This window comes from Silene latifolia, chromosome X (genome assembly GCF_048544455.1).
Source record: "Silene latifolia isolate original U9 population chromosome X, ASM4854445v1, whole genome shotgun sequence".
In the NCBI taxonomy this organism is placed as follows: Eukaryota; Viridiplantae; Streptophyta; class Magnoliopsida; order Caryophyllales; family Caryophyllaceae; genus Silene; species Silene latifolia.
This window is the reverse complement of record NC_133537.1, coordinates 76,702,011-76,720,803: the sequence shown is the minus strand read 5'-3', so window position 1 is coordinate 76,720,803 and position 18,793 is coordinate 76,702,011. Positions and strand designations below refer to the sequence as shown.

Below are 18,793 nucleotides of genomic sequence, written 5' to 3'. Positions count from 1 at the left end.
AGACAGAGAAATTATATTTATCCTAATATAATATTCTAGGCTTAGGGTGATGTTCGGCTGGGGTCGTTGCAGGGTTAGGGTTTTCGTGTTTGGATGCGGGAAATACGGTGGAAGGCAGTGGTATGATGGGTCAGCGGTGACGGTGCAGGATACGGTTGGATTGACGACGGAGATCCGATGTCATTTTGGTTGGTCGGAGATTAGTGACGGTGAAGGTGTGGGGACTGGGTGTGAGAGGTAGTGATTGAGGGGCAGGCAGCGGGTAAGTTTTGAGATGGTGGGTTGATTGGTAGGGGAGATGAAGGTTTGTTGTTGATGGGAACGAAGGGTTTAGGTAGGCCCTTTATTTATTGAAAAAAAAACATATCTAAGGCTATTAATAATATAGTACAACATACTCTAATACCCGCCGGAGATGGTATAAGACCGCCATCTCCGGCCGGCGGATCAAACACGAGATTATCGCAAGCGGAAGGATTTTGTGGGTGGATCGATTAAGCTGATACAATGTTAATAATAGAAGAAGAGTATAACTGAATGACGTGAATATTATTAATGAAACGATTACAATTTATAGTAGCAATGCCTTGGGAAACAATCCAAAGATCTTCCTAAAGATAATACTACCTAACTATAATATATTATCTACCGATAATATAATCTCTTATTATTCTCTAATGATAATATTCCTAATATTCTATAATATATTGGTTTATGAGTCGGGTCAAATTATTATATGTAATAATAGACGATGTAGATACTGAAAGATTTTAAATTGGTTTGAATAATGGTTCGAAGAAACGGTGCAAGTACATGTCAAGTTGGTTTGCTTGGAATATTTGTAATTTCCATATGTACAACTTAGGTTGATGATATAAATTGATGGATAACATAATAATTTTCCTAAGAGAAAAATTAGGTGATATGTTGAGCTATTTATTGTGTTTGACTGCTTGTCATTTGTCATATATTGGATACTAATAATTTGTTATGAAACATTATTAATATGATACTAGGTATTATCCCGCACTTCGCGCGGCCTGTTTTAAAATTTTATTATTATAATTGAAGAAAAATAACATAATTTATATATGACATTTAATATTTTTAACTATAAATAAAAATAAAACAATTTTTCTCAAATTTAATTTTTTAGGTTTAACTTCAATGTTTTAAAATAAAGTACATACCGTTTTAATTAAAAGTAATAAGTGTTAATTAATTATGCATGATCAATGTTTATAAATTATTTTATGACTGATCAAATATCATATTAATTAAAATAAAATTTATTCAAAGAATGCAACAATCAACATTAAGTTCTCAAATTATATCATTTCACTATACGTTATTTTCTAAATCAATTAATATTTGTTCAAAATAATGTGAATATGATTTTATGTAATTTTTAGTTTTTTATGTATAACGTGTGATATTTATGTATCAAACCTATAGAGTTCAAACTCAACTTATTCAAATGTTTTCATTGTATCTTACACGTGTTATGTGTCAAACATATCTATAAGAATTGCACATTTTGTATTTTTAAACAACTATATATAAATGATGTTTAAGAGTTTACCTGTAAATAAAATAGGTTAAACTTTCTTAAATAATATTTTTTGAGGTTTAACTTCAAAGTATTTAGAAGTTGACATATAAAATATTTAACTAAAAGTAATATTTAGCTAGTCATGATTAATATTTATACTCGACGTATACATATTTTAATTGAATATATTAAAGAAAAATATAACGCTTTTTCTACTTTTTCAAGTCGTTTATAATATTATATTATCTTATAATCATTACTTTTGTTTTGATTATTAAATGCACTCGCGATCACTGTGTACATACATACTCGTTATCACACTATTTAAATCTATCAAAATCTCACATATATTCAGTTTTTCGCAATATATTTTTTTTTCATTCCCACATAAAAACTTATGTTTTAGTAGTTTTATTAAGTTATGTTTTTAAGAAATCCAATGACTCTTCCAAATATATTTTTCTTAAGATTTAGTGGTTTAAGTTTTATAACTTTCTCAAAATGTCTTTTTACGTAAACATAAAACATTATGAGACACTCACTTTAATCATCTCTACAAATAAAATTATTTCAATAAATATAATGAAAATTATACTCAATTTGAAGCATTTTTCGCAATGAACGTAATTATTCACGTTTTAGAATTTATATCAAAATAGTTTTTTAATAAATTTAGTATCAAATCCCCATAATTATTTAATTTAATTTTATAGTAAAATATTAAATTATAATATATTTTGCTGAGATTTATACAGCATTTATTATGTTTATATTTAATGTTCAGCTGTAATCAATACTTGTATTTAATGCTGGGTTGACACGTGGCGCATCCACAGTGTTTCAACCCAGTTATATATATATATATATAGATGGATGTTCATATCTTAGAATACTCTAGAATATATTATCTTATGCAAACTCTTTCCCATTGTATTGTATATATACCCTTCATAATGGAATGAGAATACAGTTTTTGTCTCCCTTATTTTCTCTCTAACTTCTCTCTACAATTCTCCCTTCTCGTTATTTCACAACACGTTATCAGCACGAATCTCTAACCTTCCTTGTTATTTCTACATCGGATATAACCTACTCATTATAACCTACTCCTTATTATCGTTAAATCAGATCTAACAGGAGGTTCATATCAGATCTTATTTTATTTTGCTAATCAAAGTATGTTTTCTATTTTTATTAACCGACAAATTTAACTTGAATTTTAAAAAAATATACATAGATTACAATTGGGATAAGCAAGGCTTCGTTTTTCTTAATAAGACATACATAGTGGTATATTGTTGTTCCTTGTTAAACAATTAACGCATGTTCTTGTGATTAGTATTACGAAGTACCATGAAAAGTTTTGTTATGTAGGCTGACTATCTATATACACATCCTTGTGATTTTTTGCCTTTTGTAACTATTTGCCAGTTAGATAATAACTTTCATCAATGGTTTCGTAAATAGCAACATACTCCGTATAATTTTGGCAATTTGATTAAACAGATGACTTCATTATTTGTTGGCTGTCTATGCTTATACTTATCATTTGGTTTTGTTAATTTACTTTATCTATTGATTATCACGCTATATACAAGAAATATATAAGTCTTGTAGAATTTACATATTTGGAGTTGATGTTCCATATATACGGTCAACAATTTTTGAGAAATGATATATCATATATTATACCATTTTTGGACCTGGAGTTCCAAAAGATTTATTTAGATGAGAGATATGTCATATTATGACTTTGACCTGAATTACAAAGTTTTAAAGGTGTAAAATAATTTAAAACCGTCTCATCAATACAATATATTCATATTGTATAAGTGTAAGTGGCCCGAAGTTCACATGTAAATGCTAGTGGCCAGAAGTTCACAGCTGCAATTTTTGAACCGCATTTGAGTTTCAAATTAATAAAGCGGTCTTTATTGAAGGGGAAATTATTTCTGAATTGATTCTTGTTCACCCGAAGTTAAACGGTATAATGAGATTTGAAACTTGATCCATTCCTGGTAGTGAATGTCACATCTCATAAAGACTCTGTCAGTAGTAGAGATCGAGAATATGGCATGATGGTAAGCCTAATATTGCGGCCTAAATTGAGCCTAGTAATGTGGCCTTATTGAGCCAAGAAAAGAAGCCTTAATTGAGCTTAATGATGTGGCCCTCATTGAGCCATATTCGTTCATCATGGAAAGAACATATCTCATTAAAAGTAATGTAAGACTCATATATGCTCGAAATTCGATATGAGAAAGGGAAAAATTATTTATGAGTTGAATTTTTTATATTTATACTATGGCCTAAAGTTCATAGTATTTACAAATGTTAAAACTATGATGACTAGAAGTTCATAGTGTTACATATACTGAATTATGACTTGAAGTTCATAAAATTTACAGATCTTAAAGCACACTATGGCCCGAAGTTCATAGTGTTGGAACTACGACCAGAAGTTCACAATGTTTACATATATCCATTTTTTCATAGTCTATGTTTTCTTCATTCTGCGTATGTTTCTTCATTCCATGCTTGATTTCAATTTCAATTAGTTGAATAAAATTCCATATACTTTATTATGTAGTCATTTACTACTAATTGTATTTTACTGTTCATTAATTATGATGCTTTAATTTTTGACACATATGAATAACATGCTTAAGTATATCTTAACTTAAATAAATACGATGCAATTCAAAAGAATGAAAAACTAAACATATGGCCAAAATAGAGATTATTCAATGAACTTAATTTTGTCGTTTGGCCGCTATTATATGATAGGAATTATTTATATATTTGCTTATCAATCTTGCATAATTTTGTCATAGAGTAATGCACGTTAGAATTGTACGTTTTTTTTTTAAAGAATTGACTTTTGTTGGTCATGGTTTTTATATGATAAGCCGTTGTTAGTAACAATAAAACGTTCTTAATGAATCTAGGTTAATTTAGTTATGTTCCTTTTTCTTATTATATGAACATGTGTATATCATCATTATAAATGTTAATAATTATAATTATTTATCTTATGATATAATTGTATGTAAAAGTACTCAAAGAGTAATATATAATCATGTTATCTGAAGAAACGATGAGTCTTGCCTACATATATGAGACACATGTTCTGTCTCATAGTCAACTATATATATTAACTGGTGTGTGATAAGAGAATTTTATAAACACGGCCAATGTTTATGAATATTTGCAATGGATTGTGGGTAAATTTAAAAAGTTGACATAAAATGGTTAAAATGTAAGGCCATCCGGGTTCCTATTATACCCGTTTTGATAAACCTGAAATTTATCCTAAGGAAAATATAAGTGCTGAAACTCTCTCGTGTTAATTTATTAAAGGCAAGACAATACACGAAGACTGAGTATATTTGATATTTGGGGAATCATTAATATCCTAATTGGGCATTTCGATTTAGCACATTTAAAATCCAACTGCATTATATGTTACTCCCCAAAATATTTTGTTATTATACAAAAATACCCATATAAATTCTCATCGGTGATATGAGAAATTAAGGTCAAAGATGGTTATAGTTTTTACCACCTTAGGGGGAGAGTGATAAGGAAAAGTTGGTAAAAACAAACAAGTATATTAACCCCAACTGAACCTGAAGTTCAGCGCTTTCTTCTCAATATAAAATACATTAAATAAGGTTCATGGAATTAAAAATGATCGTATTCATTTGGCTATGAAGATGTATTATGATACCACTTTGCCACCTTATCAAAATGTGATATGTTCATACATCAAAATCTATGATTTAATTATAGACAGATTAGCCCTATATGTGGCATAGCGAGCTATAAATTAGTCATAGAAAATATATGTAATGAATAGATTATTGCCAAATTGAAATATAATCACACATGAAAGGTAGTGTGAAAGTCATATCGGTTCACATATTTTAAGTAATAAGAAAATAGCAAGCATGGGCAATTGGTAGTCCTATGGAGTAAAGAAATTTGGATGTCCTGGAAGTGACATAGATATATGAATAATAATAGATAGCCTTTATAAAAATGAAATGGTACCATATATATTCAGATATCACTGACAATATCATGAGATGTTGAAATTATATCGATATAATTAAAGAACCGATATGCATTTGCGCGCGGGGTTTAATGGACTAGATAATGGGATCATATAAATAAGTCCAATTTTATTGTCGACATATAATCTATGATGATTATAAATGAGCTCATGGACCTGAAGTCCATCTATTGAATTGAAGTCAATTTAAGTTATGAATATTGGAAAAGGAAACTATACAGTTTGCATTATCGAGTCATCATCATGTGCATTTAGAGATTATGTTCATCATTTACATCTTAGTTTTAATATATATACTTTATTGCATTGTTTTATTTTGTTGTTTAGAATTATTTACATATCATATGCATGCACATAATTAATTATATTATTATATTTTGATAAATGTTTAAAAAGAGAAATATATTTTACAGCTTCTTATAAACGATTATCAAATGATAATGTTTGATTAATTGAGTTTTGGAAGCTCATGATTATATATGAACCTCTATGACACGGTTGAAAGGTTCGTGATTATTTCCAAAATGGAATGCTTAAACTCATGTAGAGTTTACTTGATGTCTCAACCTGAAGTTTGAGCATATTGGAATTTAGATTTGAATGAGCTTCTTGCTAATAAAACATATGAAATGAGTTTATGGTCCAGAAGTACCATGATGATTAGAATAATGTAGAGAAAATCTACAATGAAAATGTCAATCCATACATATATGGTTTAGAAAACAAAATGGCTCAAAGGTATTGGATGATTATTCAATAATTATCGGATTGATTCTCCTTAAGACAATGAATTAAGTTATGATGGCTACACTCTTTTTCCCTTCGACTAGGTTTTTTGTCCCAAAGGGTTTTTCCTAACAAGGTTTTTAACGAGGTAGCACAATAAGCGCATTGATACGCTATGATTATTAAGATGAGTTATTCTTGACATATAATATTATGTCCTCTATCGAGAAATTCTCTATCACTATTGTGGAAGTATTATTTGAAATAAAGATCTAAGAATCATCAAATGACTACACCCAGATTGTGAGTTCTAATGAAATATGAAGATAGAAATTATCAAGGATTTGGAGATATCAAGTTTATCAACTATAATGGATTTTATTCAACGTTCGAGAAGTTACATCAAAGCATGGTTCATTTCAAGATTTATCAAGTTATGTAATCATTATGGGGAGTTAACACACGTTATACTCTTTTTCCTTATCCATGGTTTTGTCCCACTGGGTTTTCCATATAAAGGTTTTAACGAGGCAGCTATTATTATGCGTGTTTTATTGTATTCTTTTTCTTTCTAGTGTTTTTCCCACAGGGTTTTTCTAGTAAGGTTTTTAACGAGACATCTTCTTCAAAAATGGACATCCAAGGGGGAGTGTTATGAAATATTATTAATATGATATTATATGGATGTCCATATCTTAGAATACTTTAGAATATATTATCTTATGGAAACTCTTTCCCATTGTATTGTATATATACCCTTCATAATGGAATGAGAATATAGTTCTTGTCTCCCTTATTTTCTCTCTAACTTCTCTCTACAATTCTCCCTTCTCGTTATTTCAGAACGTAATTCCATATATTGAGAAGCAATGAATATTAAATTGATTCTCGGTAACTTGCTTTGTACAATCTAATGTCATCCTATATATACAATCGAAAAAATATCGTATTTACGGAAACAAATAATCCTAATGACCAAAATAGAGGAAGCAATTGATTTTATTGCCTTTGTTAAATGAAAGAGCCAACTTGGAAAGGAGTTTGTCGAATGAAGCACGGCTTAGAGCTTTGGTTAAGATATCCGCGAGTTGAGCCTTTGTGTAGACGTAGCTTGGAGCAGTTATACCTTTTTGTATCTCGTCGCGAATAAAGAGGCAATCAACTTCAATATGTTTTGTGCGCTCATGAAACACCAGATTTCGGGCAGTATAAAGTGTGGATTTGTTATCACATTGAAGTTGGATAGGTTGATGATGATGTATACCGACAAACTGGAGCAATCCTTTTAGCCATTTAAGTTCACCTATTGTAAATTCTATTGCTCGGTATTCGGCTTCAGCGGATGAGCGGGACACCATCGCTTATTTCTTGGTTTTCCATGAAATTGGTGAGGAACCCAAGAAGGCGAGATATGATGAAAGGGATCGACGACTTGTTGGATAAGTAGCATAGTCGGCATCACAATATGTATTGTGGCGCAAGTCCCTATCGGAGCGAAGAAGGATGCCTTGTCCCGGAGCATGCATTCTTTAGGTAGCGAACGACATTTAATGAGGCATTCCAATGTTCACTTGTAGGAGCATGCATTAATTGTGCTAGTATGTGTAATGAATACGTCAACTCGGGACGAGTAATAGTATGATAGACGAGACGTCCCACGAGTCGACGGTACGGTTGAGGGTCAGGCATCAATTCGGCAGGCATCAATTCGGCTTGGGAGAGACCTAACCGATAGTTTTGTTCCATTGGAGTAAGGGCAGGTTTCGTACCAAGAATACCCGTTTCAGTGAGTATGTCGAGTGCATATTTGCATTGGCCTAGGAAGTACTTAAGCGCCCCTAAGTGTTTCATGTAGAAGCATTTGCTTAAGTAGTCCTTAAATTGTGTAATAAAGCTTGAGCTATTGCCGCAAATTACCAAATCATCGACGTAAACTAGAATGTGTACCTCGGTGTCGGGTCGTGAGATGGAGAACAACGAGTGGTCATATTGGCATTGTTGAAATCCATATTTGATGAGAGTGGAAGCGAGTTTGGCATACCAACATCAAGGGGCTTGACGAAGCTGTTAGGTTCTTTAACCCTCTTATTAGACATTTCTTATGTAGATCTAAGTTACTAATTAATTTAGATGTGAAGAATCTAGTTGCATGCAAACAAAATAAGAGTAAAAGGAGAAAACGATTTTTCCTTACATTTGAATGAGACGGAAAAATGGGCACAAGGATGGACTCCTTCCAACCTTGTTCTTGAGCTATGAATATAAGGATGATCCTCCAAGTCTCAAAGTAGAAACTCTTCTTTTATTTGCACCCAAGACTTACCCTTAACATTAATATAATTACTAACTAGGTAAAATATATTAGTAACCTTAAATTTATTCTAATAATATTATTGTTACTAAACTAGTAATGTTTTGTAATATTAGAATTTTCTAGAATAAATTTACGCATAAAACTATTTTATGTAGAGAGAAGGAGAGGATTTTTTCTCACCCCGCATTGAGTGAAAACATAAGTGAACTTATTCTCTTCTGAAAGGGGAGAGGGGCCGGTTTTTAGAGCATGGGGAAGGGAAAAGCATTTGGTTTTTGTCTTACCAAAATAATAGGCTAGGTTTAGGTGTTATAGATGTAATGATTACGTTTAATCCATAAAATAATCAACTATACACAACCCTAACACCCTACCCATAAAACCGGTCCCTTTACCATAAAATGGACTTCCATTTTATTTTTGTAATTTGTCAATATTAATATTGTAGGTCATGTGACATGTAACATGTCATTAGACATTTTAATGCATATTTAACAAATTAAATATCATTTTAAATCAAATAAATTACATTTAACAAATTAACAAGTAATTCACAATTACATGTATATAAAATGGGTCACATTAAGTCTCGTTAATATAATCTACAACATTTTGCAATTATGATTAACAAATTGTCTTATCTCAAATTTTTCATAAACATTAATCAATTTTAGTAATATAGCATATTAATTACTAAATTGAATCTTATTTAATCACATTACAATAAGATATATAACTCTCACTCATTGATAAAAATTTGTTCAATTTAAGGATTTAATTACTCTGTATCAACATACAATTAATTAACTTATCAGTTAAGGGAATTGTCCTATAGGTGTGACCTTAAGGGATCAACTGATCACCACCGTCAAACGACAGTAACGTCAAACTCTAGTCAGCCAATCGTTACCGATTAATGTTGATCAGTTGACAATATATTGAATCATCCCTTGTGTATTCTTAATATGAGATTTAAATATGTGATCGCACTATTGTTGAGGAGACATACTTCAACAATCTCTCACTTGTCCGAGACAAGTGTGCGTCACCAATTCTCTTGTCCTATTACATCTCCCACTCAATGCAAGATGTCTTACAGGTCGTACTTGAATGTGATCATATCTAGAGTGATTTCCTCGATCCAGAGAGTAACTGTTTGACCGGAATTATCTGCCGTAGATACCTTCCGAGCGTGGCCATGCATTTCTAGTTCACTACTCCTCGAGTGGCACTGAGATTTAGATAACCCTGACAAGGGGTTGGACAATTCCTATCGCACTGTTCCCTTTGTTCAGCCACAGTTCATGATGACCCAAAAGATGCCCATTTGCACTCCATTTTCGGAAGTGGTAGAGCAAAATTCAAAGCCAATCAGAAACTATGCTAACTTGGGCGAACAGTCTCTAGTCAAAGAATCGACTTAAAAAGAATACTATAGTAGCTCTTGCCATGACCAGGCTATATAAAAATTACCAGAACTCTATAAGCGGTCACTGCCCGACAGAGGGTCCCATACAGTCAGCCTATGTGATCGACTAGTCATCTCTTATAACCCTATGGCACTTGAACTTGCCATCAATTGACTCACATTCTAGTCACTAGGAGACGTCACCTCATATAAGTGACTAGGAGCCAATACTATGTTAATCCAGTTCACTTTAATAGGGTTCAACGTTGTCCTTACAACCTATTTGGATACAACAAAGTAATATAAAAGAGTTTTAAAATAAAACTCAAACGATAAATGCGATTATCACATATGAACAATCAATACAATATTATTGCTTCATATCTCATAATCTTAAGAATATAAAATCCATGTTACTTCATGGTGGTTTGTACAAACTTGCAATAAAAGCTTGGTTAGAGGATATACGATATAATCCACTCATCCCAACTTCATTAAATTGCAATTTCCTTCCTTCGATGTAATCTTTTAATTACATGTATTTTTTAAGTATATATCTAGATTTGAATCTAGGCTTTGGCTCTTTTACTTGAAAGATGCTCCCACTTTTATCATATAACTTGTGATAAGATGCATGTTTTAAAGAATTTACTTTTAGATCCTTTACAATCCTTCTTATCCTTACCACAAAGTACTCAGCTCTATTTGTAGAATTCACAATGACTGACTTTTCAAGGTTGTTCTCGCTATTCGCACTTCTGATAATTGACTACAAGATCAGCCTAAGAAACTTGATCTTTTGTAACCCTTAACACAAAACTCCATGTTTCAATAAAAGATAAGTACAAATCCTTATTTCTTCTCAAGAACTCAAGGATGTATCTAGCGGCTATCCATTGTCCCTCACATGGATTGACTTGTCTTGCTTAAAGCATACAATTTATCACTGCTTGCGCATATCTTAGTACATTAGGTCAATCCAATGGCGGAAACATTTGGAATCGATTTCATGCATTCAACAATTTCAGATTCAGTGGATAAATGTGATTCGGTTCAAAGTAATCCCACAATCCATTGGAATAAAATCCCTCTTATATTTATCCATGCTGAAACCATGAAGAATCTTATCAAAATAAGACTTTTGACTTAATGCCAATATCCTTTTATATCTATCTCCATAGATCCGGATATTTAATATGCGATGTGCCTCACCTGAATCTTTTATCTGGAAATGATTTCCCAACCACCCCTTTACAAAGGCAAGCATCGGTACATCATTCCCAATGAGTATTATGTGAAGACAATTTTTGCTCCCACTAAACCTTATCTATGAACATGGTTCCTCGACACATTGAGTGAAACCATTCTCTATTATCACATGATTTGAAAATAAGCTCCCACTAAACTTCATGTATAATTATGGTTCTTTGAAAAATCAAATGCAACCATTCTCTATTATCACATGACTGGGAAAAATGATTTTTACAATCTTTTAATTCTTTGCTTAAAACCACATATGGATACCTTAAACTTACTTAGCATGTTATAATTCTCAGACTTAAACCTAAGATTAGTGTCACATACACATCCTCTTCTAAATACCTATTTAGAAAAACGGTTTAACATCACTTGCCGTGTTTCATCAAAATGAAATGCGGCAATTACTAACATGATTTGGTTGGATTAATATCACCATGTTCATCTACGCTATTCTATACTTGAAAGTTTTACTTCAAAGAGACCAATATCTTAAAGTAATTATTCTTAGCTTTGCGTATAGAATCTATCACGGATTGTAAGACCAAGATTTCTTTGCAATAAATTCCGATTTGGATCACTAGCAACAATTCACTCAATAGATAATAGTTCTATTACCTTCTAAAAGCAACTCTATTTATAACACGTGGATGACTTTTTAGAACATTTTCTCGTGTCATTATTCTACAAAATAAGTTTGTAGCGAATTTTCTTCCACTCTATGTTTTTAGAAAGACACCTATTTTCCAAGAAGATAGCTTTAGGAGCGACTAAAAATTTTGTTCTTTTGAATGCAAAAGAGCATTAGGCACATGTTATTCTTGAGTTATCTATTAAGATATGTTACTATTTTAGAGACCAATCCCTTCCATATCTTGTATGGAGTCTCGTTTGTAATTTATATTGCGCGTTTTCGCTTTAAACAACTCACGCTAATATTGGATTTCAAATCCCCAAATATGAGTTCAATAACTCATTTTAACTCTCAATCGATCGATCTTATATTACATAAGAAATGTCATGGTGCCATAAATCTTTTAGTTGGGAATCAAATGTTAGGTTCATATACCTATTATTAGACTCTTTTAATAGTGAACTAATTATGTTCTTAATTTGTTTTATTTAGATCTAGTACATGCATAACAAAATAAGAGATTAATAAGGAAAAACAATGTCCCTTACATTGTCATTTTCGGATTTATGGGCACAAGTAAGGTCTCCTACCTTCACTTGTTTTTGAGCTATGATGAGTATTAGGATGATCCTCCAAAATCCCAATGTAGAAGTCCTCCTCTTGATTGCACCTAAGATTATCCCTTATCACTACTAAATAATATTTACTAGATATTTATTTAGTAGTCTACCTTGAAATTGATTACTAATACTCATATATTACACTAATAATATTAGTAATATCATTGAACAATTTAGATCAAACTTCTCAAGTTTTAGAGGAAAAACTATGAATAAGAGAGAGGTTTTTGCATGTGATAAAGTGATAGGCAGTTTAGAGAATATGTAAGAGAAAAATAAGAACAACAAAAGTTCTTGCACACCCTCTAAGGGTCCGGCCATATGCTACTTTTAAGAGCATTTTTTCACTTCTCAAAATCCACATGCAAATGCTTTATTGATAGTGTCTTATAAGGTAGAGGCAACATGCCAAGTGTTGTTGGTGTCATAAGCTTTTTAGACAAAATAGAAGACTTAGGACAAGTGTCCTATATCCTCCCAAAAACCGGTGCCTATGCTCTTATTATGGTCCATTTTTGTCTTATAATATTTGTCCCACAAATGCTTATAAGTCTTATGTTTAGTTATCTTACATAATTAAATATTAATTTGATCATACAACAACTATGTGACAAATTAATAAACATATATTCACTCAACTTATTGAGTAATATTTTATTATTATATCAACATATAATGGGTCCCATAATAGCTAGTTAGTTAAATTTACAGCCTCTTGTAAATGTAAATAACTAATTACCTCTACCTCAAAACATTTAAAAACCTCAACATAATTTAGTGAATTAACATATTAATTCACTATATCGAATCTTATTTAATCACATTACAATAAGATACCTATTTCCTCTCATAAATATAAATTGTTCTTATTTAAGAAGTTAATTAACTTGTATCGACATAAAATTAATTAACTTTTCTAATAAGGGCATCATCCTTTAGGTGTGACCTTAAGGGATCAACCGATCACCACCGTCAAACGACAATAATGTCTAACTCTAGTAAGCTGATCATTACTGATAAATGTTGATCAGTTGACTATATAAATGAATCATCCCTTACGTATTCTTAATTTGAGATTTAAACATGTGATCGCACTATTGTTGAGGACACATACTCCAACAATTTCCCACTTGTCCGAGACAAGTGTGCGCCACCAATTCTCTTGTCCTATTACAATCTCCCACTTAATGCAAGGTGTCTCGCAGGTCGTACTTGCATTTGATCATATCTTGACTCTTGAGAGGTTTCCTCAATCTGGAGTCTAACTGTCTGACATGAATTATCTACCATAGATACTTTCCGAGCGTGACCACGCAATTTCAGTTCACTACTCTTCGAGTGGCCTTGAGATTTCAAACAACCCTGACAAGGGGATGCACAATTCTTATCGTACAATTCCGTTTGTTCAGCCACAACTCATCATAACCCAAAATATACCCATTTGACCTTAGTTACGACAGTCGTAGAGCATAAATCAAAGCCAATCAGAAATTTGTGCCAACTTGGGCGAATAGTCTCTAGTCAAAAGAATTGACTCATAAGAATAATATAGCAACTCTTGCCACGACTAGACTTTATGAATTACCAGAACTCTATAAGCGGTCACTGCCCGACAAAGTGTCCCACACAGTCTGCCTATGTGATCAACTAGTCATCCCAAATGACTCTATGGCACTTGAACTTGCCATCAATCGCATCACACTCTAGTCACTTCGAGACGTCACCTCCTTTAAGTAACTAGGGACGAATACTATGTCAATCCAGTTCACTTTAATGGGGTTCAATATTATCTCAACAACCCATTTGGATACAACAAAGTAATAGGTGAGTCTAATAAAACTCAAACGATAAATGCGATTATCATATATGAATAGTCAATACACTATTACTATTTCATATCTTATAATCTTTAGTGTACCTTTTACACTTGTTGAAATGCAATAAAAGCTTGGCAAGTGGATATACCATATGTCCACATATTCCAACTTTATTAATTGCTATTTCCTTCTATTCAATGTTATTTCTAATAACATGAATTTTATCTAAGTATATGTCTAGTCTTCTTACTAGACTTGAGCTCTTTAACTTGAAAGATGCTCCCACTGTTATCACATAACTTGTGATAAAGTCATTTGTAGAGGGATTCACTCTTATTCCCTATGTTGACCATTTTATCACAATTCACTTAGATTCCTTTTGTAGAATTTGCAATGGTCGAAACTAAAACACTTTTCTAGTCTCTTACTCCTAACTCAATAAAAACAGCCTAGGATTTCAACAAATCCTTATTGGTTTGGACACTAAAGTTTGTGCAACCTTTCAACACATAACTTAGTTTATGATCCAAACATATGAACGAATCCTTAATTCTTCTCAAGAATCTCAAAGATGTTCTTTAAGGCTTTCACAAGTCCATCATTCGAATTAACTTGTTATTGACTTATCATGCTCTAACCATATGTTACATCATGCCATGTGCGTCTGTTGGCATACATAATAGCTCCAATGGTGGAAACATTGAAATCGATATCTTGTAATCAGCAACTTATGTGATACTCCTCAAGTTTTTATGTGTGTTAATTACGTTTGCCTTGTCTTTAATTGGTGATGCTAGCATTTCTTTTAGTTTGAGTGATATCTTTTGAGTATTACGGTGAACTTCGGGGACAAAGTTCATTTTAAGGAGGGGAGAATGTAATACCCCGTACTTTGATAGCTTAATTAATAATTATTTTAGAAAATATCTTAATAAAATTATTACTCGGGAATAGTATCGGGTTAAATAATAAAATGGTACTATGCAGTTGTATAGCAGTGAGACGGAATAATAATGGTAACAATACTCATAAGAGTAAAGGTAAAAATAATATTAATTAATTATATTGATATTACTATTATAATATTAACTACCTTGGCCAACACTAATTAAATATTATTATTACTATAACCTAGCAACATACATATATATATAAAAAAAAAACTCCCTTCTTTCCGTATTGTAGTCATACCCAAAAACAAAGAAAAGAAAAGAGAGGCAGAGAGAGTGAGACCGCGAACGGCGAGGACAAGAGAACGACCAGACCGAGACAGCTGAGATCTCTCGCGTTGTGCGCCCCCGTCTTAATCACCTTCACAATCTCAAGTGTCTTCACTAGTTAACAAGGTACGTAATAACTCATCTTCGTTTAATACGTTAGTTAATGGTTAGTAAATCGTTTCAATGTCGGGTTTGAGAAACGTTACATAGAAAGTGAGTAGCATGATTATAGGGTCGTTCTTGGTCATTGATAAAAGGTTCATCGAGTTGTCTACGATGAGGACAGTGGTTGTTAATCGTTGCTTTTAAAACTGGAGAATAGTCCGCTCATACTCGGTTTTGCATCGGATCTGAGGAGTCTCGGGGTGGTCGACTAGGGGAGGTTGTTGGAGCGTGGTTAAGGGGAGTTTTATGGTGTTTTAAGGTTGTTTAAGAGTCGTTACGGGTGCTGGACAGAAGATGCCGTAGTACTCTGTTTTGAAGCCGCTCCGACGAACTTTTGGGGCTGTTTTACATGTCCTATTCAGCGGGTTGGTTTCCGAATTTTGTACCATGTCTAAAGTTAAGTATAAGGAGTGATTGGGTAGTGCTTGCGAGTTGTTTTATGGTTGTTGCGCCGAGACCGTCACTTCCCTGTTTTGGTTCACGCGTTGTAGTTGTGGTCTAGGTTTGAGTTCGTGTGTAGTGTGGTTTGGGTGTCGGGTGTTAGTCGGGTTTAGCCGTGGTGGACTGGTGGTTGTGTGTGTTTGGGTGAGTCGGGTAAGGAATGTCGTGGTGGTGACGAGCGTGTAATTAAATAGTGTATGATGTAGGATGGTTGGGCGTGGTACGAGACTACGAGTAGTTTGTGAATTGGTTACTGTTAATGAGTTAGTGAATGTCATCATATGATGATGATGATACTATGATTGTTGGTGTTCTTGCATTTAGACATATAAAAGTATATGGGTGAGTAATTAAATGAGTTAAAGTGAGTGTTTATTATATAGTTAATAAAATAATTAAATAGGTAATTTGGCATAAGTTAATTAGATTAAGTAATGAGTCAGTTAGTATAGTTACTAATTAATATGTATTATAATTATAATTGTAGATTTCGGCTGTGTAGAAGATTGTTACTAATTGGCTTGTGTGCGCGGATTTGCTAAAAGGTAGGATAACTACTCAACTCGTTTTGTTTTGTGGAATTGAATGGATGCGTAATTATTATTACTCAATTATAGTTGGATGTTTTTTTTATTGGATGACAATATTTATATTGGCATGTTATTTTATTGATTATCCTCAGTCTCGGACTGGGACGACAATGAGTTATGAGATTATCCTCAGTCTCGGACTGGGACGTCATTTGTGCTTATCCCCGGGCCAGTAGTTGGCGGGACGACGGTGTGGTGGAACCTCGGTCACGGACCGAGACGACTAGTGTGGTTATGATGGGAATTGGTAGTGGTATTTATTCCACGTGTTTACATCTGTTAGTTTGTATATTTAATGTTGTGTGATTATCCTACTCAACCTCGTGGTTGACAGTGTATTCGTGAACACCTGTGATGAACCATAATGGGGAGCAGATTTGACAGGTACTAAAGATTAGCTGACTTGGGAGCATTGGGATGTGAGCTCGACTTGGACCATAGTTGCTGTCTAGATCACTTAGTTGACTTATACAACTTTATTTATGTAATTTCCGCTGCGTAGTATATTGTAATGTTAAGGTTTAAATTTAATCGGTTGGTAATGTAATAAAACCATTATTTCAGTTAAAGTTATTAAAGTACTTTGGTTTGTTTTAATTTGTATCATTTACCTCGGGCAACCGAGATGGTAACAGTCCTATTTATTGGGAATGTCTTGCTAAAGGCTCCTAAATAAATGGGGGTGTTACAACTTAATAGGTTCAGTGAACGACTATGACTCCATCATAGTAATTCCACTTTCATCAACATGAATAACCTATTCAACCTTGTTGATGTTAAACAGATATGAAAGATCTTATCAACATAAGACTCTCAACTCTATGCCAATATTCTCTCACATAGATTCAGAAATCTAGAATATATCGCACCTTTCCCTAGTCTCCAATCACTCTTTCACAAAAGAGAGCATTGGTACTTTATTCTCAATAAGTAATATGTTATCAACATATAAGACATGGAAAAATAATTCTTGCTCCCACTTAACTTCATGTATAATCATGATTCTTCAATCATGTGAATGAAACCATTCTCAATTATCACATGAACGAAAAGTATAATCCTTTGATGCTTGCTTAAGACCATTCTAGGATCACTTAAGAAGCTATGCATAATACGTTAGGATTCTTAGATCTTTATCTAAGGTTTTGTGCTCCATACACATCCTTCTCTAAATTCCCATTTTAGAAAAGCGAATTTTTAATATCATTTGCCATTCTTCATCAAAATGAAATGTGGCGATTCCTAACATAATTTATCTTGATCAACATCTTCATGTCAATCTATGCATTTAGGTACTCTAAAGCTCTATTTATTTTAAACACTACTACAAATCCAGGCAACTACAACGCCCCTTTAACAACGTTTATGCACGAAAATCACAATAGACGTTGTAGAATGTATGGCGCGATTTTTACTAAACTTAATTACAACGGGTATGTTTATATAACCGTTGTTATAAGTTTTAACAACGGGTTAAATTTGCACAACCGTTGTTAATAATTTGGCGCAAAATTGGCGCAAAGTTAGTGAAAAGTAATCACAACGGGTATTTTTAAACCCGTTGTTAATACTTATTTGACAACGCTTGTTGATTTACAACCGTTGTTAAAACTTATTTAACAACGGTTGTTGTTGAACAACCGTTGTCAATACTTTCAATACTATAAACCACACAAACACGGATCATTTCTACCACAAAACACATACATAACCTAACACAAACACAAACACAGACAAACACAAACACAAACACAAACACAGCAAACACACTTTCTCATCGTCTCTTTTTCTCTTTCTCTCTTTCTCATCGTCGCTTTATCATCTCGCCGTCACTGTTGGTTTCATCGTCTCTTACTTTCTCTAATTATCAGGTAAATCTCGCCGTCACTGTTGGTTTCATCGTCTTTCATCGTCATTGTTTTCTTTTTTTAATTATTTCATTTGCATGTATATATGATGGGTTTTTATCGATCA

General features: G+C 32.7%; 1 long non-coding RNA gene across 1 annotated transcript; it reads left to right on the top strand.

Moving 5' to 3' along the window:
• Positions 1 to 15,598: 15,598 nt before the first annotated feature.
• On the top strand, positions 15,599 to 17,371 carry LOC141621452 (uncharacterized). The gene is made up of 3 exons (XR_012532342.1): positions 15,599 to 15,749; positions 16,717 to 16,774; positions 17,195 to 17,371. It is a non-coding gene; the product is annotated as an uncharacterized LOC141621452 (long non-coding RNA).
• Positions 17,372 to 18,793: the final 1,422 nt, after the last annotated feature.